Below are 24,718 nucleotides of genomic sequence, written 5' to 3'. Positions count from 1 at the left end.
TTTTGGGGACCTTAGTCTGAAATCAACTAGAGTACCCCCCTGTCTGGTCTGAGTCTCTCCTTCTGCAAAGGGGGCTTCCCCCCCTCTGAGTCCGTGCTCACGGAGCCCACGCTCCTCCTACAGGTACGCTCTGCCTGCAAGTCTTGTTTGAAGTCCGCTGTGAGTGTCAATCCATAAATACAGGATCTCCCCCAAATGTCAAGCTCAGGGCACAGCGCTCCACCTGAGTCACTGAGGCCACGATCCCACTCTGCTAACCTTGAACAGCGCTTCCGGATGCACTGCATATTTCCGCCCACATATCTGCACATGTGCTCCAACAGACCTCTGCCACAATCTCCGACCCCAACTCAGACAGAACCCAATCTGCCTTCTGACAGTTTGTCCGACTCCGACAATAATCCCAGTCTCTGACAGCAATCCAGAACTCTGACACCCACCCAGGAAGCACCCACCTCATCAAGTCCACAGCTCGACACTGTAGCCCAGGCTATGTCATCGCATCTGACACAGCAGTCAGATGTCCAGATGAACAACCCAGAGGAAAACCCTCCTCCAGGGCAATAACTCTACCCTCAAAGTGACATGGTAATATGCCATTGAGGTGCCCATGGAAACACCTTCCCTGTTAGAACGTGCGGATTCGGACGACTCCGGAATGGAATCAGAGACTTAGCATGACTCAGGCAGAGCGCTGTGCCATTGCTGGTTGTCCTGGGGGTCCCTAATTTCGGATCTAGCAGAGGGAAAGTCTCTTGGGGGGAATTCAGGTCGATTTCGGACTGAGGTTACAAGTTACTAGGTACATTGTATATAAGGAGGGGTCCGGAATCAAAAGGAACAAGGGTAGGACAAAAGGAGACAAAGGGAGATGGAAAGAGGAACAACACCGAGGGTCAAGGGTTTGACTCAATGGTGTTTCCCAAAGGAGGAGTGAAGGGCCAAGGCCCAAGGAGGAAGGAAGGAGGATGGGAGTGGGGAATGGCTAGCTGACTGAATAGAAAGGAATCAGCAGCCCAAATAGGAATGAGGGAGAATAGTGGAATTGAATGGAGCAATGCAATAGTTGCAAGGTCCGACATAAGTCCGGAAAGTCTGAACTCGGAAGTTAAACTCCGGAATATTGGCAACCATAATTAAATGGAATGAGCTAACCAATACAATGGGTATAAGCGGAGGTGGGGTCAAAGTCCGAGGTCGGAGCTAAGACCGGAGGTTCTGCAGACAGAGATGTGAATGGGATTCCGGAGCGGAGGTCCGGAGTCGGGAGCATAGGTTTTGCATACTTGTCTGGAAGGTGTCGAGGTTGGGGTCGGACCTGGAATGTTCCGGAGTTGGACCGAAGGTGGTGTCCGAGCCAGAGGTGGGATAACCTCTTGGGAGTCGGCAAGGAGAAGGTGATGGAAGGGAAGTAGGGCTCCAGAAGTCGGAGTTCGGAGTTCCAGGAGCCCGGAGCGGAGGTCGGGATTGTATGGATATGACATTCCCCCAACTTGAGGCCCTGCACACAATATTGTATGCGAGGAACCACAAGTAACAATTGTGAAACTTCTACTCCATCTAACCCAAATCCACCACTGCTCATGTGTAAACACCATTTACACACGACTCCTCATGGAACAAGTGAGGAGGAATACCAAAGATATTGTCAGGGGACGGACCCCGGGTCCCCATGACTCCTCTCTCTATAGCCCACAGCCCTGTGTGTAAACAGCCTATCCCAAGGCACAACCTACTGTGGGTAAGAAAGTGAGAAGAAGGTTAACTTCTCACTTTCCCACAGTGGCATGCAGCATGCAGAGCATGTGGGGTGGAGCATGCATGTGGGTCCAGGTCCGGGCTAGTCAGGGTGTGTGCCCTGACAGATATACAATCTTTGGGTCAAAATCTACTTTTGAAACTTCCTTCTTCTTTTATTTTCCTCCCTTTCCTGCAATATCCATGTATCACTGTTTACTTTAAAGTAACAGCCCTGTTATAGAGCACATAATTGTCCAGAAGCAGAGAAGGGACTCCATGAGGAGGGACCTTGGCCTCAGTGACTCAAGTGGAGCGCTGTGCTGCTGGTTTGTTGTCTAAGGTGGTCCTTAATTTCAGGTTAGCAAGGGGGAGTCTCTTGGGGGGACAATCCAGTTGATTCTGGTTCTCTAGTCATCGATTTCAGATTAGGGTACAGGAAACTATGTACAGAGTGTATATATAATAATTAGGGCTCCTAGTGGATTGGATCAGTCCGGATCTGGATCAGAATCCACGGATTTTTAGAGGTTTGAAACAAAAACCGTATCCGGTGGTTAGAAATCTGCAGATATGCGGATCAACCGCAGATTATAGATTAGTGGTGGAGAACTGACAGAGATATGGGGAAAATGGCACAAAAGATGGGTGTCAAATGCCAAATTTGGAAATAACAGGCCTGGGTGGTTAGATAGGACTTAAAAAAATTGGGAGAAAATATGGAAACATAGGAGGGGTATCTAGGAAAGTGGGATATATTTAATCCACAGATAATCCACCTATCTGTGGACTAGAAACTGCAGATATTATCTTCTCAAAAGCCACAATAGGGTAAGAGTTACAGTAAATATGGGGAATTTCACCCCTATTTGCCTCTGATCTCCAGCATATCTGCAAGCAATAAATCATGTGATAAAACTGCGGACAATCCGCAAATCCGTGGATTAAAAACCATGGATATTTTCCTCTGAAAATCCAAAACCGGATCCGTGAATTTCCGGGTGCGGTTGCGGATATCCGCAGATCATCCGATCCGCTAGGAGCCCTAATAATAATAATACAGGAGTGGAGTCAGAGGACAAATAGAACCCAAATGGAACAAAGGGAACTGGAAGGAGCAAAAGGGGGACTGGATGAGGGAACAACCCCAAGGGTCAAGGGTTGGAACTCTATGGTGCTTCCCAAAAGGGCAAGGCCAAGAGGGGAAGGAGTGGAGGGGGTTGTGAAGAATGACAGCTGACTAATATGGAAAGGAAGCAGCCATCTAAATAAGGAAGAAGCAACAAGAGGATTAAATGACACCATACAGTAGAGACTGCAGGGTCTGGAGTAAGTTCCAGAGGTCCAGAGTCAGAAGTCAAAGTCCAGAATCTTGGCTAGATGTAATAAATGAAATGCAATAAAGAATACAAGGAGATAAGACAGAGGAGGAGGTCAAAGTCAGGGAGTGGAGATGTGACTGGAGTTCCAGAGGTGGAGGTGTGATGGGGTTCTGGTACAGGAGTCCGGAGCCGGAGGTGTGGAGCATCACAAGCTCTGGTCTGGAAGGTACAAGGTTGGGATCAGACCTGGAGTAAACCGGAGTCGGGCTGGAGGTAGTGTTGGATGATGTGTTGGAGCCAGAGGTAGAGTGGGCTCTCAGCAACCAACAGGGGGAGGAGGTGGAGGATGTGGAGTTCTGGAGGAGGAGATGGAGGTCCAGAATCAGGAGTGGAGGTCCAGAGTTGTATGGATATGACAGGCCCCACACCCCTTCATTTTCTTTTCTTCTTCATCCTTATTCCCCATCCTCTTCCTAAATGTACACATTGCCCACTTTAAAATGGCAATTACAAACTCTCTTCAAAGAAATTTTTTTTAACCTTGAATTCAATTTCTTTTCTTTCTTCCAAAGGTATGTGTCACACATGTAACGCAAAGGGGGAGAATGTCAGGGTAATAGCCCTGAACCCTGAGCCCAATGTAACAATGGTGTACATAGAGTCATGTGGCTAAGCGGCAACTTCTGGTTACTGCTTAACACCATTGTATCACTTATGGTCTGGTGTGCTGAGTGACCCTCTGAGACCTCACACTTACCCTCCTCTCTGTTAATAGTAATTCACACTTCCCACTTTAGCCTAAGTGGCCAGCAATGCCTGTCTGCATCAGGCCCGCTGCTATGCACACCTGCATCAAACCCTACCAGGCCCTCAGCTCTGGATAACACATCCAGATGCTCTCAACCCTGGGTCAGTCCCTGACAGCACCCCAGTTATAATTGTCAGCCAAAAGGGAAGAATAGGCTCTGTGCAGACTGGTGAAAGCTGAATGAGGTCACTATCCCCAGATGAGTTCCCCATCACAAGACAGACAGATATCCTACAGGCCCTGTCCAGCTCCCAATACATGTCAACTTTCGACACGTTGTCAGGGTTTACACAATTGGAGTTCAATCAAGAATTGAGAGATAAGATGGCTTTTTGTACCCATCGCAGTTTGTTTCAATTCACAAGGATGCCCTTTGGGTGGTGAAATGGCCCTTCCAAAGAGTCATGCAAGAAGTCCTAGCTCCTTTCCTGTGGCAATTCACCCTAGTATACATCAATGACATTGTGGTATACTCCACATCCTTCACCCAGCACTTGTGTCAGGGCACAGCCCTTGACCCCACACACCCTCAGACACCCCTTCCCCCCTCCTAACCACCCTTCCCCATTTTCCCCCATTTCTCCACTGTGTCAGGGCATACACCCTGACCTAGCCCATTCCCACATCCACACCTGCACTCGCACCCACACCCAGCCATTGCACTTCCTGCACTGTAATGGGTCTATTGCCTAGACTCGAGACAGAGAGGGGGGAGGGTGGTAGTGAATGCATGTGTGATGGAGGTTCAGGTTTTTGGGTCCTGGGGTGCTAGCGGGTCTGTTTGTCACAAATGCTCCTGGGGATTGATCTGGTCGCTACCCAGGCAGTGCTGTCTGGTGGAGCTTGGTATTCTGGGTCATCTGACAGTGGGTCAGAGACAGACCAGAGGTGGGGCAGAGCTCCAAGGGTGACAGGGTGTTTGAAGGGACTTGGCTTCAGCGACTCAGAATGGAGCGCTGAAGGAGAGAACGAAGGAAGGTCAGTTGGGAGGTTCAAATGAGACCACCACCAAGCTGTTCCCTGGTTCTTTAGTTAGGATGGGGAAGTGTACTAGTAATATTTGTTGTAATTAGTACCAATCCGAGTGTTTTGGCTAATTCTATTTTATGGGTTAGTCTAAAAGTTTCTGAGAATTGACTTACAGATAAACTGAGCCCTGCAGAGCTGTTTTCTCAATTTGTCTGGGTGTAATTCTGTGTAGAGTTGTTTAATTTGGATTTTAACTTGAATTAAATCTTCTACTCAGTTAATGGATTTAGATTGTGTCTGAAGTGTCCCTTGAGTTTGTTTTATTTTTGTCTTATTTTATTGCTTGTTTTAACAGTAGCAAAATAACTGTTTTGTGTTTACACTTTGAAATCTGGAGTGTTAACCAGCTCTCCTGTTGAAATATTTACTTAATATTTCTCTCCCTAATTGCTGCCTTTTACTACAGTGGCAATCTTAACTGTATATCACTTTTTCGCGCTGGAGTGACAACCAGAAATGCTTGAGAAAAATAATACTCTATTTTCTTACTTCTCTGAGGGGGGTGAAAGGTCGCAGAAAGGGTCTCCCTTTTATACTCCTTGGGTCGCCTTCCTGCTCTACCTCATATTTACAGGATTTATTTACAGTGTATTTTCCTCAAACTGAATAAAAATTTCATGCTATAGTTCTACTGTGCTCTGCTGCGCTGAACTGCAGCTCTACTGCAGTCAGACTGCACCTAGAATCCTTATTGTTCTTCCTCACCTAAGCTATTTTAATGGTTAATTAGAACTTGACTGCGCTGCATTTGTTGCAGTTTTCTATTTCAAATTCCTCATATTTACCATTAAGTTCACTATGACTTGGTCATTCTGAATTTAAACTTCGCATTACTATGTGTATGGCTGCACTGAGACTTTCAGCTGATTTATTGTATTTTTATCCAGTAACATTTAGTTGAAATGAGACTTGAAATGATAAATGAGTGAATTATTCAGGTTTAGAACTGAAAGAAAAAGTTGCTAGTAGTCAAGAATTGATCAAACAAATGTATTATAGCTCTCCACTTTATTGGTATATCGTTCCCTAAAATTCCCACCATGGTCCATCATAGTTTGGTGGTTTTCGTGGATTTTGTCCATCTCCCCTGATTCCCCTTTGTATTATTGCATCCTAGTCCTCCATATGTATTGTTCGTTGTTATAGTAGGTTGTCCTCGAAGATATCATATTTTTATGTATTTTATTTGGGGCTCTGGACCTCTAGAAGCTGTCTTCCCGCGCATTTTCAGGTTTCTAACTTCATGTCCTTGTATCTCATTCATTTCTGAATGGTTTTTCACGTTCTTGGTATCATAAATTTTCATTTATTCCCACCTTTCCAATGGTACTAAAGTTGTATTCTATTTCTTGGTATTCATCGAGTTAGCAAAAGTTCACATGCACATTTGGCAATCACATGCATTGTTCCCATAGTCGTTCGTATGCGGGCGCCGTTTCTGTTTAATTGTTCGGGATTTATGGTATGCTTGGGTGTTTGTATCCTTCATATGGGCTTCCGTGATTTATTTCAGATTTTTCCCTCATGATCTAAGGTTGTTTTGTACTTTCCGTGCTTTGTTTTGACTGGGGTCTTCCTTATTTGGATGGAAATTGGCTGCCAAAGTGTGGATCTCAGTTCTGATGGCCAGTTCCTTTCACATTGCCACCCTCATGTGTCTTTAAACATGATGCAGATTTCTATATTCCCGTTGTTGGTATCACTTCACAACGGCTGGACCGTTTGGGCTGAAACTTTGCATAACTATAGTTTCCTATTTATCATAATTTCCGTGTAAATTTCGTTGTGTGGTTTAAATATGGATCCTACGTAAACGTTGTCTTTTCCCTGAGCCATGACTTTTGATGTTGCTCTTCCCGTTATTGAATATCTCCTTGATGCGTGAACCTTTTATTATGAAAATTTGGGTGGATTAAGATTAGATCCCTTCCTTTCTAATGGGTTATCAAGCTTGTCTCGGTCGTTACTGCTTGTTCTTCGCACTTGCCTTTTAAACGTTGTCCTCGTTTCCCGAGAGTTTTGTTCATATCTCCATCGTTTATGGGTAGTTTTCCCTGTAATTACTTTCATTGGGTCCGTTTGGGAGACATCTACATTTCCTATTATAAACACGACTTTGAATTTTGCATTAGTTCCTAAGGAATCCTTGTTCCGTGGTACTTCCATCCTCAACTATGTGTGTGGGCATGGGAAAGTAGTTTCCATGGAGGTTCTCTGGTTGTTTTTATAGTCAAATCTTGGTCGATTGTCCTAATTCTTTGTTCAATATTTGCTATCAATTCCCCCGAGAATTCCGTCTTGTTGATGCTAAGCTTGAAGTATTTCTGCCAATTTTCTTTCTTCCAATTTATCGTATGTAGTCGTAATAATTCATAAAAATTCATTAAAATTCAGGCTCTTTTATTTTCTCATATCTACTTGTTGTATGGGGTTTTGTGATTTATCTGGCATATTTCCATAGTGTGACTGTTATTTCTCCTACAGCGCTGCACCTGTTATGTTCTCGTTGTCCCCAATTTGTCAGGGGAGCTGGTGATGGAGGAACCAAGGCCGCCAGCAGAAGGGGGCCGGAAGCCCCCCCCCCTCACTACTTAACGATGGAGGCATTAGTGAGGTCAATTGTTTGTCATGTGATTCGTTTGGGTTTTATACCAAGGCACCTCTAGACCCACCTGTTACTCAGTTCTTGGTTCAGGGCAGAGCAGCAGATGAGTGGGATGCGATAGACGTCCTAGAGGAGGTTTGGATTCAAGGACTTAAGACTTATATTATAACTGGGGGGACTATTTACTGGAGGGGTACACATGTACATATATCAGCAACATTGGATCTGAAGGTAAACAAAGGTTACTAAGGGTGTTACAAAAATGGGGCCAGAAGCGCCCATTTTCATCCATTCTGGTGCAGGAATTGGGAAGGGGGTTGGACATAAGGGTTTACAGGTGGTTTCACAGACGGTTTAACATGTTGTTGAACAGGTAGTGTGGCAGCAGGTTTTTGTTGATTATTGATTGGTTAAACTCAATTACTCTACATATCACATGATACAGAACCCATAAGAGTCTAAAATGGGAAATTCCCATTTCCATAACAAAGGGGAAGGAGAAGTAAATAGAAAAGAATCCACAGGACAAATAAGGAATAGGCAAAAAGCCCAAATTATGTCTGAGGTTTGTGGAGTGGGAGAATTAAAAGCCAACTGGATGGCAAGGCCTGGACCCATCTAAGAATGAGCAGGGGACTACAGAGGAAGATGTCTGGAAAGGTCCAGAGTGTGGAAGTTGTAGTCTGGAAGATTGGGGTTGTAGAAAATATCAAATAAAACAATAAAGATTATCAAGACCAGAGGTAAGGTAGGAATGGGGAGGTACTGGAGATAAGGAGGTACTGGAGGTAAGGAGGTACCGGAGGTAATGGAGGTGTGGAGACCGGAAGTAAGAAGGAGGGTGGATAGGCAAGTTGAGGTTTACCAACAATGAGCAGGTCCATCTCCTTAGAACAAGAGGTCCGAGGAGGTGGAGGTGATGCAGACATAGATGGGAGGCAGAGCAGGAGAGAGTCGAAGGAGGAGGTAGTCCTAGGGCCATTGGCATTGACTGGAGGCAGCAGAGAGAGATTGGGAGGGCTGGTGGAGGTCATAGGAGTCGTATAGGAATAGGGCAGAGGGAGGTGGAAGATCCGGGATATGACACTGTTAGAGCCTCAACTGAACACTCACCTACATCTCTCTTGGATGTCAAGGCCAAGGGTTATGAGAAAAAGGGTCTCAGATGTTAGCAACTAACTCAGGGGAGATGTTAGAGTCATGGATGGCGTCTTTGCCACTTGGATGTAACTTCTTCTTAGTCCTTCACAGGTCTATTCAGTACTAACTTGTTATGTACAAGCTATTATCTATTTTATATGGATTGGAAATGGAATGAATGGAATGGGGGAATGTAAACGGGCTGTTAGGCAACCGTAAATAAGGAATGTCCAATTGGGAATAAAGAAACAATAAAAGAAATATGAATGAATGGGGAAAATGTGACAATGGGTCTGAAATGGGAATTGTGAAAGTTAACTCCGCAACACTTCGCCACAGCGCCCGCCTATCCTCCCTTCAGCAACCTCCTCGTCTCCAGCTTTCCAACGAACCCTTATTCGTCCCAAATAGTGCAGTAGTTCTTGAGATGTGGCCATTGACAGGTGCTGTCAAGACCGCATGAGGCTCTACACTGTGCTGAACCATCTGAGTATGGGGTTGCCATTCTGGGAAATGCTTTGTGGGTGAAGAAGGAAGGTAGAGCATCATGAACGGGTAGAAAAACGGCTGGGTTGTATGTGTGGGTATGGAGATTTAGAGAGGGGGTGAAATTGGTGGTGTGGTTGGGCATGGGAATTTTGCTTGGGGCTGTCGGGAATGATGGGGAAAATGTGGAAAAAAAGGAGTGAGTGTATGGAGTATTGGATAGTGATGGAATGAGCATCGGAAGCATCAGTGGATATGTAGTGTGTGTTGGTGGGCAAGTTCTGCAGAATCTGACTTTTTACTGTGCACGGACTTGTCCCCACAACAGCACATGCCCTGTGCCAGACGCTCCATGTGGCCAGATGCCCTGGGCCCTGGGTCTCAGGTCTCATGTGACTTCTGGATATCTCTGGAAGTTTTTGATCTATTGTGGCCACTGTGGGAAGATGAGAAGTTAACTTCCTTCTCATCTCTGACCTGTAGGCAAGTTGTATATACTTGCCTCTTGTTTATATTTGTTATGGAAATGGACTAGAATATTATGGTCCATGGCTGCAAGCAAGGGGACCCAGGGTCACCTCCATTTCTTCCTCCTTTGTTTCATTGCCAAACCCCATGCCAAGCTTTCCCACTGGGTTTTGGTGCTGGCTGGGGGATTTGTTGAGTTTCAAGGGACTTCCCTTGACCATTGTGACTTTTATATTAGATAGTTAGAAGTCATATGATGTGTAAGGCAGATGCCAGAAATGTTCTCTTTATGAAATACATAACCCACAAAACCTTGTACTATGATTGTAACTGCCACACCATTGTGCCATTCCTTGCAACATCTGACTTGACCCATATCAATGTCTACATCAATATTCTTACAATCTGTGAGAAGACCTCAACAGCCTGGTGAGTGCTTCAGACACCAGACCTGTCATATCCATCCATGGCCATCATCTTCCACTACCTCCAATCCTTCCAGATAACCTCCGCTCCTTCTTCACTAACCTCAGAGCCCCTGTATTCTGCAATCACCTCTGACTCCCTCAATGGTCACCACCCCCTCTTTCAACATATTACCTATGCCTCCCTAAGTACAGAGCCCCAAAGGCTTCTGGACAGCTCCGACATCCACTAGCGCACTCCTGCCCCTGCTGGGCAATTCACTTGCTTGCCCTGCAAGTCTACCTTCAGGCCTATCCCTCCTTTCCATTTCTGGGTTATCACCTGCCATTCTGCTAACCCCATAACCCAACTCGTCAGTAATATTCAGTCAGCTAATGTTTAACTCCATTAGCTCTGCTCTGCTTGGTCCCGCCATTCATGGGCCTGCCTCGCTGTAACTATATATACTTAACTTGTAGATAGGTTACACCCCAGTGATAAAATCGACTAGAGTTGATCCCCCTTTTTAGTTCTCGTTGCCAGTAAGTAAATTAGGGCATGGACATGTAACTAGGCACAGCACTCCTGGTCTGAGTCACTGAGGCCAAAGCCCTCTGCCATGGAGACAACTCCTTCGTCTCACTTCTGGTCTCTAACAAGACCTCACTCTTCCTGCTCCCACCCCCCCCACTGGGTGGTTGAGCTCCCATTCCTACCCTTCCTGTAGTACCCTACTGGGTCCTACAACCCTTCCTCCCTTCTTGGGAGGGAGAAGTGACTCAGGCAGCCCCAGGATGCCTGGCCATGTACCTGTGGGTCCAAATTCCCATGGTCACTCATTACTGTGTGCTGGTCAACCAACCTGCTTGTGCCAACTACCCACGCTACTGGTATGCTCACATGAGCGCCAAGTCACCACTAGCCAACTGTTAGGTGGCTCCCTCAAGGAGCCCCCATTATACCCACTACAGGTATGCTCCTCGGAGTACCAAGTCACTGTTAGCAGGCAACCACACTTGCTGCTGGTATGTTCCTCAGAGTGCCAAGTTACCATTAGTACACCCAGCCTCAGATCTTCTCCTGCTCTCCCCCCAACAGCTACACAGCCACCTCTGCCCATGAGCAGAATGGCTCAGGTTGGGTTCCCCAGAACCCATTCCTGTAACAATATTCATCTCTGACCCACAGTAGGGCTGGTTACTGTCATGTCCATCCACAGCCATCATCTTCCACTGCCTCTGACCCTTCCGGACTACCTCCACTCCTTCTTCACTAACCTCGGAGCTCCCGTATTCTGCAATCACCTCCACCTCCCTTGATGGTCACCACCCCCTCTTTCAATATATTACCTACGCCTCCCTAAGTATGGAGCCCCAAAGGCCTCTGGACAGCTCTGACATCTGCTGGCACACTCCCACCCCCACTGGGCAATTCACTTGCTTGCCCTGCAAGTCTACCTTTGGGTCTATCCCTCCTTTCCGTTTCTGGGTTATTGTCAGAACCGTGCGAAACTTCGCCGATGGTAGCCATAGGCGACTGAGCGTTGCCCGCTAGTGGAATAGGCATCCTACACACGACCGAGCTTTAGCGAGGAATAAACCCCACTGATCTCGAGGCCGAGGCTACTTAGGCAAGTGAGCCGGGATTTCGGCTTCAACAACTCGAGGAGGAGCGTTGTGCCTCATTCTCGACGCGGTCCCAATACTTCAGAAAGTCGGAGGTCTCACAGGGGACAGAGGTAAGCTTAGGGGGTGAATTCTAGTTGATTTCGAACTACAGTACAAGCATTAGTTACAAGCTGTATATAAGCGCTAGGGAACTGAATGGGGAATAAGTCGCCAGATCTCGCAGAGATTGCGGGCGGAGAAAAGAAAGAGGAAAACAAACAAAGAGCACGTGTTCAAGAGAGCGAAGGTCAAGCGTGACCTTCGCTGCGAGGTAACAAGGTGCGGCGAAACATGGAACAACAGGTCGCGGCGCTCTGCGCCGCTAGGTCGTTCAACGACAATCAAGGGAGGGGTTGTGGAGAGGTGGCGGGAAGTGGATAGATGGCAATGGGCGGTGAGCAGAGTGTGCGGGGAGTGTTCGGGCGTGGGAGAGGGTCAGGGAGGAGGTTGTCTGGCCCCGGGGAACGCCGGGTCGTGACAGTTATCGCCTGCCATTCTGCTAACCCCCATAACCCGACTTGTCAGTAATATTCAATCGGCTAATGTTTAACTCTGTTAGCTCCACTCTACTTGGTCCTGCCATTCATGGGCCCACCCTTGCTGTAACTATATATACTTAACTTGTAGATAGGTTACACCTTAGTGATAAAATTGACTAGAGTTGATCCCCCTTTAGTTCTTGTTGCCAGTAAGTAAATTAGGGCACAGATGTGTAACTTGGCACAGCGCTCCTGGTCTGAGTCGCTGAGGCTGAAGCCCTCCACCATGGAGACGACTCCTTCATCTTGATCTGGTCTCTAACAGTTACACCTGAGACTGTGGACCATAGGGGAGGGTCATGGGGACCTGGGAGTCATCCCCTGACACACTGTTTCACAATGGTACAGGTACACGAACCCATGGGAACGTTCTGGGTGAGTGAGTTGCCCAGAATCTTCCCATGGCACCTAATATGGAAACTTGGGAAACACTCGACAACTCCACAGTTCTCAGGCTCCTTTTGTAGTGGCCTCACAGAAGGTTACCCTTCTTCTCAACTCATTCCCATGAGGCTCAGGGCAAGTCCCCTCAGTGTCAGGGACAGCTCCAAAAGTGGCGAGGTCCCGGCACAAGGGACTCAATGGGACAGATGTCGGCTATGTGTAGCGGTGGTCCCGTTGCGGGGTGAGCATCCCCAACCACTCAGTCTGAAGTGGGAAGTTGAGAAGAAGGCTGCTTCTTCTGTTCCCACCCCAGGCACTATTATATACATGTGGTTGGGGTCACGTGGGAGGAGCCATGTCATCTCCGCACACAGCCACACTTCCCTGGGTATCTCCATGGGAGATCGGGGGAGTGGGGTTAGGTGTGCAGTGATGCATGGAGAAAGGGAAGTCAACCATGGAATGGAAATAGAAAGAAAGAAGAAAAGGGAAAAGGAGAAACAGGGAGTGATAGTGGGGGGAGCGGAGTAGGGCGGCACAGCACAGGGTCAGGTGGGGTGTGCCCTGACACTCAGCAACTTTGAGGAACTAGTGGCTGAAGACTCTCCAGTGCCACTCCCGGACCTCCTCACTACATCCCCCTTGGATGAGGGATGGACCCTGACAGCAGAAGAAGGGTTAAACCTATCTGTACTCGCTGTCCCAATGTCTTTGGAAGAACAGATAGCAGAGCTGACATCACTATCCACTCCTCCCCTTACCTCCTCCCCCTTTTTCCTTTCCCTCTCTTCCTTTCTCTCTCCTCTTTTCTCTCTCCTTTCTTCTTTCCTTATTACATGGATGACTTCCCTTGTATCAACATACCATTGACCCAGCTGCAGTGCAACACACCCAGACCCAGACACACCGGGTGACCTCCCACACACTGGACACTCCTGGGATCTCTTGTGGAGATACCTGGATGGATGTGGCTGTGTGCATAGATGATGTGGTGCCTCCCACATGGCCTTAACCACATGTATATAAACACAGCCTAAGTGGGAACTGAGAAGCAATACCTCCCTCTCTGTTAATCATAATTCACACTTCCCACTTTAGCCTAAGTGGCCAGGGACACCTGTCTGCAACAGGCCCATTGCTATGCATGTGTCATATCCATGCATACCCGACCCCGACCTGACTTCCAGACCTCCACCCTCTTCACCTCCAGAGTAATAACCTACCGCTGCCATTCCGATACTCACCTTCGGTCTTGGCAACACACCTCCTCCTTACCCCCCATGCCACCTCTACTCCTCCTCCTCCTACTCCACTCCCCCTCCGCAACGCCTCCACCCTCCCGTAATCCTCCTACACTTCCCCCGTCCGCTCTGATACTCGCCTTCGGACCTGACAACCCTCCTCTCCGCCACTCCTTCCCCCTTACCTTTCCCCTCTCTCCTCCCTCTGGTACTCCTCCACCACCCTTCTGCCAAGTTACGACCTTCTGCCGCTGTCCCATACTTCCTACTCGGACGCCGATTGTATCTTCGCTCCGAGCCTCTGTCATAGTCCCAACCTCGGACTTTGACTCCACCTCAGTCTTAGTCCATTGCATTGGTGACCTCATACTACGTGGACACCATTGCCAATATCCCTCGGACTTTCAACCCCGCTTCCATAACCCCCGTAAGCTCCGCAACCCCCGAGCTTCATGGATCGCCTTCGGCACTTTCACCGCTTGTAATGTATCTCTCGCGTTTACCCCTCAGCCCTATTTGGACTACTGCTTCTTCCCATTCTAGCCAGTTAGTCATCATCCCCACTTCTCCTCATCCTCCTGCCCCTCTGGGCCTTGCTCTCCCTACCTCCTTTCAGACGTATCACAGGTCCTTCCTTATGACCTTTCGGTACCGCTCCGCTCCTTCTTCCCTTTGTCCCCATTTGGACGTCTTCGTTCCAATTCGGTTCCCCTTTGTTTCCTTGTGCTTTTGCCCCTTCCATTATATATATCAGCGCTTGTACATACTCGTGGGTTCAGTCCGAAATCGACCTGAAATGCCCCCTAGAGACTTCCTGCTCACCTACTGTGAAATTAAGGACCAAATGGACAAACAGCAATGGCACAGCGCTCCACTTGAGTCGCTGAGGCCAAGGTCCCTCCACGCTAAGTCTCCGATTCCACTCCGGAGTCATCTGAATCTGCCCATCTCTAACAATGACCTCTGTACAGAACCCCAAAGGCCTCTGGACAGCTCTGACATCCACAAGCGCACCCCTGCCTCCACTGGACAATTTAGTTGTCTGCCCTGCAAGTCTACCTTCAGGCCAATCACTCCATTCCACTTCTGGGTTATAACCTGCTAATCCCCTGTAACCCAAGCCATCAGTAATACTCAGTTGGCTAACCCATAACTCCATTAGGTCTGCTCCACCCAGCCCCTGCCATTTACAGGCCTGCCATCTAGACTCCCTCTGTAACTATATATACCTGAATTACACCTCAGTGATAAAATCAACTAGAGTTTTCCCCCTCTTCTAGAGTTCCCTCTCAGTCTGTAAATTAGGGCACTGATGTGTTACTAGGCACAGTGCTTGTCACTGAGGCTGTAGCCCTCCATTCACAGGGACGTTGTTGCTCATCCCAAACCTGGTCTCTGACATGTGATGCATGCTCATGTAGAGCCCACATTTGGCCTTGAACTGATCCAGGTCCTCTTGGGGTCCAGAAAAGGGGGTGGGGGCAGCTACCTGGGGCAGTTTAGGGGCTGGGGCATGGTGTGGAAGCAGGGGGGCTGTGTCAGGGACCGACCCGGGGTCGAGAGTGTCCAGTGTATTGTCTGGAGCTGAGGGCCCGGTAGGGTGTGATGTGGGCATGCTGTTAGAGATGGGCGGATTCAGATGACTCCAGAGTGGAATCGGAGACTTAGCGTGGAGGGACCTTGGCCTCAGCAACTCAAGCAGAGCGCTGTGCCATTGCTGTTTGTCCATTTGGTCCTTAATTTCACAGTAGGCAAGCAGGAAGTCTCTAGGGGGCATATCAGGTCGATTTCGGACTGAGCCTCCTACGAGTATGTACAAGCGCCAATATATATAATGGAGGGGGCAAAAGCACAAGGAAACAAAAGGGAACCAAATCGGAATGAAGGCATCTGAATGGGAACAAAGGGATGACAGAAGCGGAGCGGTACCGAAGGTCATAAGGCAGAACCTGTGATATGTCCGAAAGGAGGTAAGGAGGGCAAGGCCCAGAGGGGCAGGAGGATGAGGGGAAGTGGGGATGATGACTAACTGGCTAGAATGGGAAGAAGCAGCAGTCCAAATAGGGATGAGGGGGAATGTGAGAAATACATTACAAGCAGCGAAAGTGCCAAAGATGATCCGCAAAGCTCAGAGGTTGCGGAGCTTACGGAGGTGGGGTTGAGAGTCTGAGGAATATTGGCAATGGTGTTTATGTAGTATGAGGTCACCAATGCAATGGACTAAGACCGAGGTGGAGTCAAAGTCCGAGGTAGGAACTATGATGGAGGCTCGGAGCAAAGGTACGAGCGGTGCCCGAGTACGAAGTACAGGTCAGCAGTGGAAGGTCGTAACTTGGTGGGAGGTCGGCGGAAGAGGACCAGAGGGAAAAGAGGGGAAGGAAGAGAGGAGAGGTGTCAGATCCGAAGGTGGGTATCGGAGTGGACAGGAGAGGAGTAGGAGGACGACGGAAGGGTGGAGGTGTTGTGAGGAGGGAGCGGGGGAGGGAGCAGAGGAGGGAGCGGAGGAGTGAGCGGAGGAGTAGGAGGAGGGTGGCGAGGGGGGTGGTGTTCGGTCCGAGGTGGTTATCGGAGCGGACGGAGATAGGACAGGAGAGTGACGGAGGAGTGGAGGTGGCATGGGAGGTGAAGGGTGGTATGGTGCCAGGACCGAAGGTGAATATCGGAATGGACAGCAGTAGGGTAGGATTCCGGAGGTGGGGAAGGAGGAGGTCCGGAAGTTGGGTCGGGATTGGGTATGCATGGATATGACACATTCTGTTAATGTAAAAACAAGATCTTACAACCATCTTCCAGCTATAAGAATGGGTTGAGAGGGGAGAATTTCTCCCCATCCTCATAACATTATAGCTACTATCTTGTAAGGTTGGTGTAGGTGCCAACCTTGTATCTCCTCACTCCTCAAGTCTGTCAAAGATATAAGTTTGAATAGAGCTATATTTCAATGAGGTAGAGGAAAGGAGTGTCCCTCAATTCATCATACCCCACATCATTTATATATGTAATTGCATGTGTTGTATGTTATTTATAGTGGGGCATTCCTTACAGTAATATAATAGTTCTCATGCATATAGTGAGACTGAGCTACTATCTACCAGAGCAAGTGGTTATACCGTTAGTTTTGGCTCACTGCTGCTAGAGGGACCATAGCCCCATAAGAATATGTTGGACAAGTGTCCTTGCCAACATAGAAACTGGTTGCCATGATGGGAACTAGAGCAAGTGGCATGAAGAGGATCCAGAGTTGCATTGTGGCTTTTTAGATATCGCTGCTACTGGCATGTAATGTTCATGGCATGAGTAACTTCACATAGTTAATGTTAATCAGGGGGGACTAACTTCAGTCTCGAGTGCATGTGGTCAGAGGACTGAGGAGGGAGGAAAGCAGAACATCAGGCTTTATGTAGGCAATTCCAGTATCCTAAACTAGAAAGGTTGCTTCGCAACCATGATCTTGCTGGCACACCATGCACACATTAGGGGGTTTCATGGTAGGCAAGATTGGTCAGGTGTCTAGACTGAAATCCTAAACTCACCCAAGATTGATCAAAACTGGTCAATCTTGTCAACCTAGCCGTTGGGGCTCACATGCCCCAAATGGTCTAAACTGACCCAAGACTCAACTCAAGACTGGACTCTGTATTCAGATATACCATTTGTAAACTCCACCAGCATGCTACTGTACAGTTCCTTTCTCCATACACTTATCCTTCCACCACACCCTTTTGTCCACCAGACCTAGTCACAGACATGCCACCAAGGGGCTGTGTTGGATGAGCCATGACGATGTAGGCAGGATAATCGCCCACATGCAGACCCGGCTTGGATATCCATTTTCACCATGCAAGAATCATCTTCATTCGTTCCATAAATCGATACAAACTTGGTACCTAAAAATACTCCTAATTCCTACGAATCCGTCGATGTCAAGATCGTCCCAATTGGTGGAGATTTGGTGGAGTTAAGTGTTGGGGAGGTTGGCCACGGCGTCATGGGATCTGGTCATGTGCAGGCATGGGAAGTTCAATTTAGGCAAGCAGGAAGTCAGAAAAGCATGCTTCACACATTCCCAAGGCATCAAATAAATTGGGAAAAATGTTCTTTAGCTGCGTAAAGGTTATTCCCAGCCACATTTCCAGTTTCGGGTACTAATTTTGTGAAATCATTGATAAATTCCCGATTTTCCTCATATTTTCACATTTTTACCATCATTTTGATATATTGGATGATATTCTTTTATTCTTTTGATGCCCTTTTCAAATATTTCGCTTACGATGGGGTCCAGGAGCCATATGGCGCCAATATTTCCCATCAATCATTTCTAAAAATGTTTATTCTTTATAATCCTGTACATACCGGGATTGAAAAATTAAGTTCTCCCCTCCCCCATTTTCTCTAAGGCGCTAGGATGCATCAGAGTTAGTGTGAGTGAACAGGAATTCCAACAGTAGGAGTAAGGGCAGTCATCTAGCCCACAAAGAGTGGGTAGTGGATACTGAGCCCGGACCTTGCGGAATTTCCGGAGAATTTCCTGGAGTTTTAGGATCGAGGCCAGTGGAGAAAGAAGTTTTTGTGGAGAGTTTCCCCCCACGAGCTTGGTTGGCGCTGAGAGCCACTAGCTCTCTTGCATTTCTGGTGGTCCTTACAGGGGGACACTCTCACATCATCGGACATTTCATCAAGTTTTTCATGCATCGTTGGAGTTTCTCAGGTCTCAGTTGGATCTTAGGGATGCTGGGTTTGGGGTTATCAGTTCAGACAAAAGAGATCACGGTTGTTCGAGAGGGATTTTCATTGTGCGAGTTTTAGAGAAGGGTACATTGGGTAACTAATTGTCAGGGCCCGGCCTCGGACTTGGGGGCTCCCTGACCTCAACCCCCATCTGGCCTGTCCTCACACTATGCGGGGCATGAGATGTATAGTAAAAGGAAAGATAATATACACTTGCCTATGCGGGGCATGAGATGAGAAGAAGGGTAAAGGTCTCATCTCCCCGCATGGTTGCTATATAAAGGAATGGGTCACATGCCCACAACTATACAGCTCCTAGAGTTGTGTAGTGTGACCTGGAGGGAACATCCAGGTGGCAGTGCCCAGTAAGCGTGGGAACGTTCTGGGCGAGTTGCTTGCCCAGAACTGTGGCTGTGACCCGTGGGAACATTCTGGGTGAGCTGCTTGCTCAGAAAGTTCCCACGCTATCCCGTGCGCGCGTGTACACAACACACAAAGGCAACAACAAGGCAACAGTCAAAGAATAAAAGGGGGTAAAGTAGGTGGGGAGTCCGGGGCACCCTAAGGCAGGGTGCTGAACCCTGACACTAATGGCACACATCATTGAGCCGTTTGGTGTCCAAGCCGAGGAACATGCTCCTCAGCATGAGTTCGACGGGGTTGAAGAGGGGTATGAGTACAAAGAGCAGGAAGGGGTTCCGGAAGATGAGGGTGGTGAAGCGCCAGAGTTGGATGGAGCTCCTCAGAACGTAGCTGGAGTCGTGGCCATGACCGTTCACATGACAGTTATGCGCATGCCAGGACCAAGGAGTAGAGAGGCCCTGAAGTTCAAGGGGAAGAAGGTGAAAAAGTTTTTGTATGAATTTGAGTTGCAGGTGAGGAGTGTGTGCCTATCAGAAGTGCAAAAGTGCAAGTATATTGTCTCATACTGCACGGAAAAGGAGGCGAAGTTTATTAGAATGCTTACCTCATTTAAGTTGAAGCTTTGGCATCAGCTCAAGTCCGAGCTGTTGAGCTTCTACCCTGCAGAGCACGAAGATCGCACTTATAGGATGCGAGACCTCAGGAAATTCGTCAAGAAGGATCACAAGATTAGATGGTGGTCCCAGCTTGATGATTACCAATGGAAATTTCAGGTGATAGCCTCCTCCCTCGAGGAAAGAGGAGTGCTCCACACTGTGGAGTGTGATGATTGCTTATTAAGCCTAAAAGTTTTAGGAGACTCATTAAACACGAGCTGAAGGCACAGGGTGGGTGGATTGACCTTACGAAGCCTCCCATTATGGCCCAAGTTGTAGCCACAGCGAAACATCTGTTGAAACACGACTTGTATCGTGACGATGATTCAGATGTGGAGATGGATAGTGATGATGACGGTTCGGATAGTGGTTCAGATTCGAATTCGAGTAGTGACGGGAGTTCAGACGATGAGTCAACAGACGATGAGAGTATGAAGCGTACGGTTTGCAAGCGACAAGAGGTCAAGGTTGTGAAGAAAAAGACGCCCATTAAGAAAGTACAGAAGAAGTCTCCATCAACGACAGAGGCGTCGAAGTCTGTGGATAAGAAGCCAGAGCCGCCAGTTGCAGCTCCTAGAGTCAAACCTGACGTGGGCTTCAAGTCCAACATGGACGATCTCGCAGATAGGATCAGCAAGCTCACGATTGAACTTGCTAAGGTGGAAAACAGACCCAGAGCTGGGCCTCAGGTATCCACGGGTGGAACTTTGAAGTGTTACATGTGCGTGTGACGATGAGGGACATGGGGTTAAGGAATGCCCCGAGACAAGAGCGTTTTTAGCGGCAGGAGTGTTGAAGTACGATGCCACCAACAGATTGGTTATGGCAGATGGTAGTAGGTTACCCCGAGCTTTTGGAGAGAAGCTGGCGCATTTGATCAGGCAGAGAGGTGCGATGTGCACTACAACAGCCAACTTAGAATGGATGCGGGATTTTGATTTTGAGACTGCAAATCATGAGTTTGGAGGGCTAGGGGATGCTGTATACAAGGTGTTTCCAGCTGAGCGAACGGAGAAGGAGAGGGGAAGGCCATCTAAGTCGAAACCTTATGAACGGCCAAAGAGTCCTCCACCACCTCCACCCCAAGTCAGAGTAATACCACAGGATGAGTTGAGGAAGCACGCAGCGCCACCGAATAGGGCATATGTTGAAGTGCCAGTACCCCCGGTAATTCTTAAGAGGACGCCTTGTCAGGGCAATAGCCCCGAACCCCGAGTCATATGTAAATTAGATACATATAGTCACGTGGGTAAGCGGGAACCTCCGGGTAACTGCTTACACACCACTGTAAAATACACACTCTTGTATCACCTATGGCCTTGTGTGCTGAGCTACCCAAAGACCTCACACTTTTTTAAGTGTATGAGGTGTGTTTTACAACACAACCCACAACAACTACATAATCTTAACTTCTGACTCGGTAGCATGTATGGCGCCTAAACACGCCTGCAAGGGCAAAGTCGCATGTGCAGTGACACTAAAAAGAAACGAGTGGTTTATTAAGAAACCGCAATCTCCCATGATGGGAGATTCAAACCAAAAGCCATCGTCAGACGACGACGAGGATCAACATGATCCGGCATTAGCAACCACCTCAGGGCTGGTCCCTGAAGGGTTTAGAAACTTATGTGGAGTAAGTGCGGGGCCAAATACCCCCAGAACTCCATGACATCCCAATCTAACCCAAGCTGGGGAAGATCCCTCACCTCCACATGAGGTGATCGACTTGCGCAAAAAACGCGTAAGCACTGAATGATCAGCCCAAAAAGCTGATCAGATAGAGTCGCAGGAAACTCCAGGGCCCCACTATCCCCTGGAGTCCCCCCTCACATCCCCAAGTCAAGCCCCAAAGGCAGACAAAGGGAAACAAAGGGAAGAGCCCCCGCATGGGCTATCCGAAAAACTACTGGACTTGTTCCAGGTTCCGTCTGAATGGAGGATGGAAAGTGAAGACCAACTTCTTCTCAGGCTAAAAGCCTGAGAAGGCGTGAAGATATGCCCTGAGAGCAGGATCTCCCAGAGTGTGGAAGCTCCAAAAGAACTTCTGCAGTTTACACTCCCACACACCATGCCAGACAAGGCAAGGTCGCCAACCTCAGAGGAGGTCTCCAAGATAATGAAGAGGAGGCGAACCGAAATGAGGGAGTTCGCTGAGGAAGCCTTACATAAAAGTAAGGAAAAACCAGCAAACAGACCCCTCTATGAACGGGAAGCACCCTCCGCAACGGCTTCGCCTAAACAAAGCGAGCGTGGAGTGTTCACTCCAAGAACCCATTGTGGAACCCCCAGAAGCGGAAATGTCAACTGGGGAGAGTCTCTGCTCGCCCAACCAAACTTCCTCCTGGAAAACCAGGAATCGCACATAATAAACGTGATAAACTCGATCCAAAAAAAGATCGAGGAAACAAACCATAATAGTACAGCTCATCTAGAGATAACTCTAGACAGAATGGCCAACGCAATAGACGTGTTGACTGAAAAAATCAGCGAACAAACAGACTTGCTGAAGGAAATAAATTTCTCACAAAAAAGTGAGGAAACAAATAAACACCCCTGGACCACGGTCCAGGACATAAATAGAACTCATGAAAAATTCACGAAAAGAACCACCAGTGAAAGCACACTGGAATATCATCAGCGACTCGACAGAGATGCTAAGGAGATCCTTCTCCCAAGGATAGGAGAAGACGATGCCGAAAGAAGGCATCATTCAGAGATTAGGAGGAGAATTGGCATGTACCAAAGGTTCGGCCAAACATCCACTTATGACGGACCTCTCAAACAGAGAGGTAACTCAATCACACCCTCTCAAAACAATGAGAGAATACAAATACAACTTCAGGCAAATTCGCCTGAAACCAAAGAAATGCTGCGAGGAAGATTTCCCCCAGCAAAAACCCCCCCAAAGGAGAGATCTCCATTGGATAGTGACCCCGTGAAGGCAGGGGAGCAAGAAGAGTACCTGGAGAAATGGTACGAAAAGGCCATAAGAATGGCCAAAGTGAGAATACTCACTCCCTACCCAGAAGGAGTGAAGCCTGAAGCCCTAAAGAATGGGCCTGTCATATCCATACAACCCTGACCTCCGCTCCAGGCTCCTGGAACTCCGAACCTGACTTCCGGAGTCCTACTTCCCTTCCGTCACCTCCTCCTTGCCGACTCCCAAGAGGTTACCCCACCTCCGGCTTGGACACCACCTTCGGTCCGAGTCCGGAACATTCCGGGTCCGACCCCAACCTCGACACCTTCCAGACGAGTACGCAAAACCTATGCTCCCAACTCCAGACCTCTGCTCCGGAATCCCGTTCGTGTCTCCATCTCCGGAACCTCCAGTCTTAGCTCCGACCTCGGACTTTGACCCCACCTCCGCTTATACCCATTGTATTGGTTAGCTCATTCCATTTAATTATGTTTGCCAATATTCCGGAGTTTAACTTCCGAGTTCGGACTTTCCGGACTTATGTCGGACCTTGCAACTATTGCATTGTCCTATTCAATTCCACTATTCTCCCTCATTCCTATTTGGGCTGCTGCTTCCTTTCTATTCAGTCAGCTAGCCATTCCCCACTCCCAACCTCCTTCCTTCCTCCTTGGGCCTTGGCCCTTCAGTCCTCCTTTAAGAAACACCATTGAGTCAAACCCTTGACCCTCGGTGTTGTTCCTCTTTCCATCTCCCTTTGTCTCCTTTTGTCCTACCCTCGCTCCTTTTGATTCCGGACCCCTCCTTATATACAATGTACATAGTAACTTGTAACCTCAGTCCGAAATCGACCTGAATTCCCCCCAAGAGACTTTCCCTCTGCTAGATCCGAAATTAGGGACCCCCAGGACAACCAGCAATGGCACAGCGCTCCGCCTGAGTCGCTGAGGCCAAGGTCCTTCCATGATAAGTCTCCGATTCCATTCCGGAGTCGTCCGAATCCGCATGTTCTAACAGGGCCGGCATTCCCTGACAAGAAATGGTCAGGGGAGAACGACATGGAATCGTTCTGGCAGTGGTTCACAGAACTACTGGGATTCCTTGCCTTGCGAGGATGCAAAGGTCCCCAATTTGACAAAGTCCACCTGGACTGCTTGATTCGTGGATTAGGGGGGCCCGCGTTCGACCTCGGAATTAGACTCCGAGACGAAACTCTCCTCAGAGGAGACGAGGGCATGTTCCTCGAAGTTCTCAACATATTGATGAGAACTTTCATTAAAGCCTCTGCTGCGCTGAACACGACAAAGAAGTACTGCAACGTCAAATACGAAGCAGAAAAAGGTTCTACCTAGAACTGTCCAAAGCAGCGTCCCAGATGGTGATGCTGCCAGACCAGGTGTCCTTCAACGCCAGGTTCCTAAACTACATTCCCCTCGAATGGAAGAGGGAAATGATTGCTGTTAGAACCGGGCGGATACAGACAACTCCGGAGTGGAATCGGAGACTTAGCGTGGAGGGACCTTGGCCTCAGCGACTCAAGCGGAGTGCTGTGCCATTGCTGTTTGTCCATTTGGTCCTTAATTTCACAGTAGGTGAGCAGGAAGTCTCTAGGGGGCATTTCAGGTCGATTTCAGACTGAACCAAAATGAGTATGTACAAGCGCCGATATATATAATGGAGGGGGCAAAAGCACAAGGGTAACCGAATCGGAACGAAGACGTCCGAACGGGAACAAAGAAGCAGAGCGGTACTGAAGGTCATAAGGCAGGACCTGTGATACGTCCAAAAGGAGGTAGGGAGGGTGAGGCCCAGAGGGGCAGGAGGATGAGGAGAAGTGGGGATGATGACTAACTGGCTAGAATGGGAAGAAGCAGTAGTCCAAATAGGGATGAGGGGTAAATGTGAGAGATACATTACAAGCGGCAAAAATGCCAAAGACGATCTGCGAAGCTCGGGGGTTGCGGAGGTTACGGAGGCGGGGTTGAAAGTCCGAGGGATATTGGCAATGGTGTTTACGTAGTATGAGGTCACCAATGCAATGGACTAAGACTGAGGTGGAGTCAAAGTCCGAGGTAGGGACTATGACGGAGGCTCGGAGCAAAGGTACGAGCAGTGTCTGAGTACGAAGTATGGGACAACGGGGGAAGGTCGTAACTTGGTGGGAGGGTGGCGGAGGAGTACCAGAGGGAGGAGAGAGGGGAAAGGTAAGGAAGAAGGAGT

Source organism: Cantharellus anzutake, assembly GCF_015039405.1.
Source record: "Cantharellus anzutake strain C23 chromosome Unknown EI90scaffold_92, whole genome shotgun sequence".
Taxonomy (NCBI): domain Eukaryota; kingdom Fungi; phylum Basidiomycota; class Agaricomycetes; order Cantharellales; family Hydnaceae; genus Cantharellus; species Cantharellus anzutake.
The sequence above is the reverse complement of the archived record's forward strand: the minus strand, read 5'-3'. Positions refer to the sequence as shown.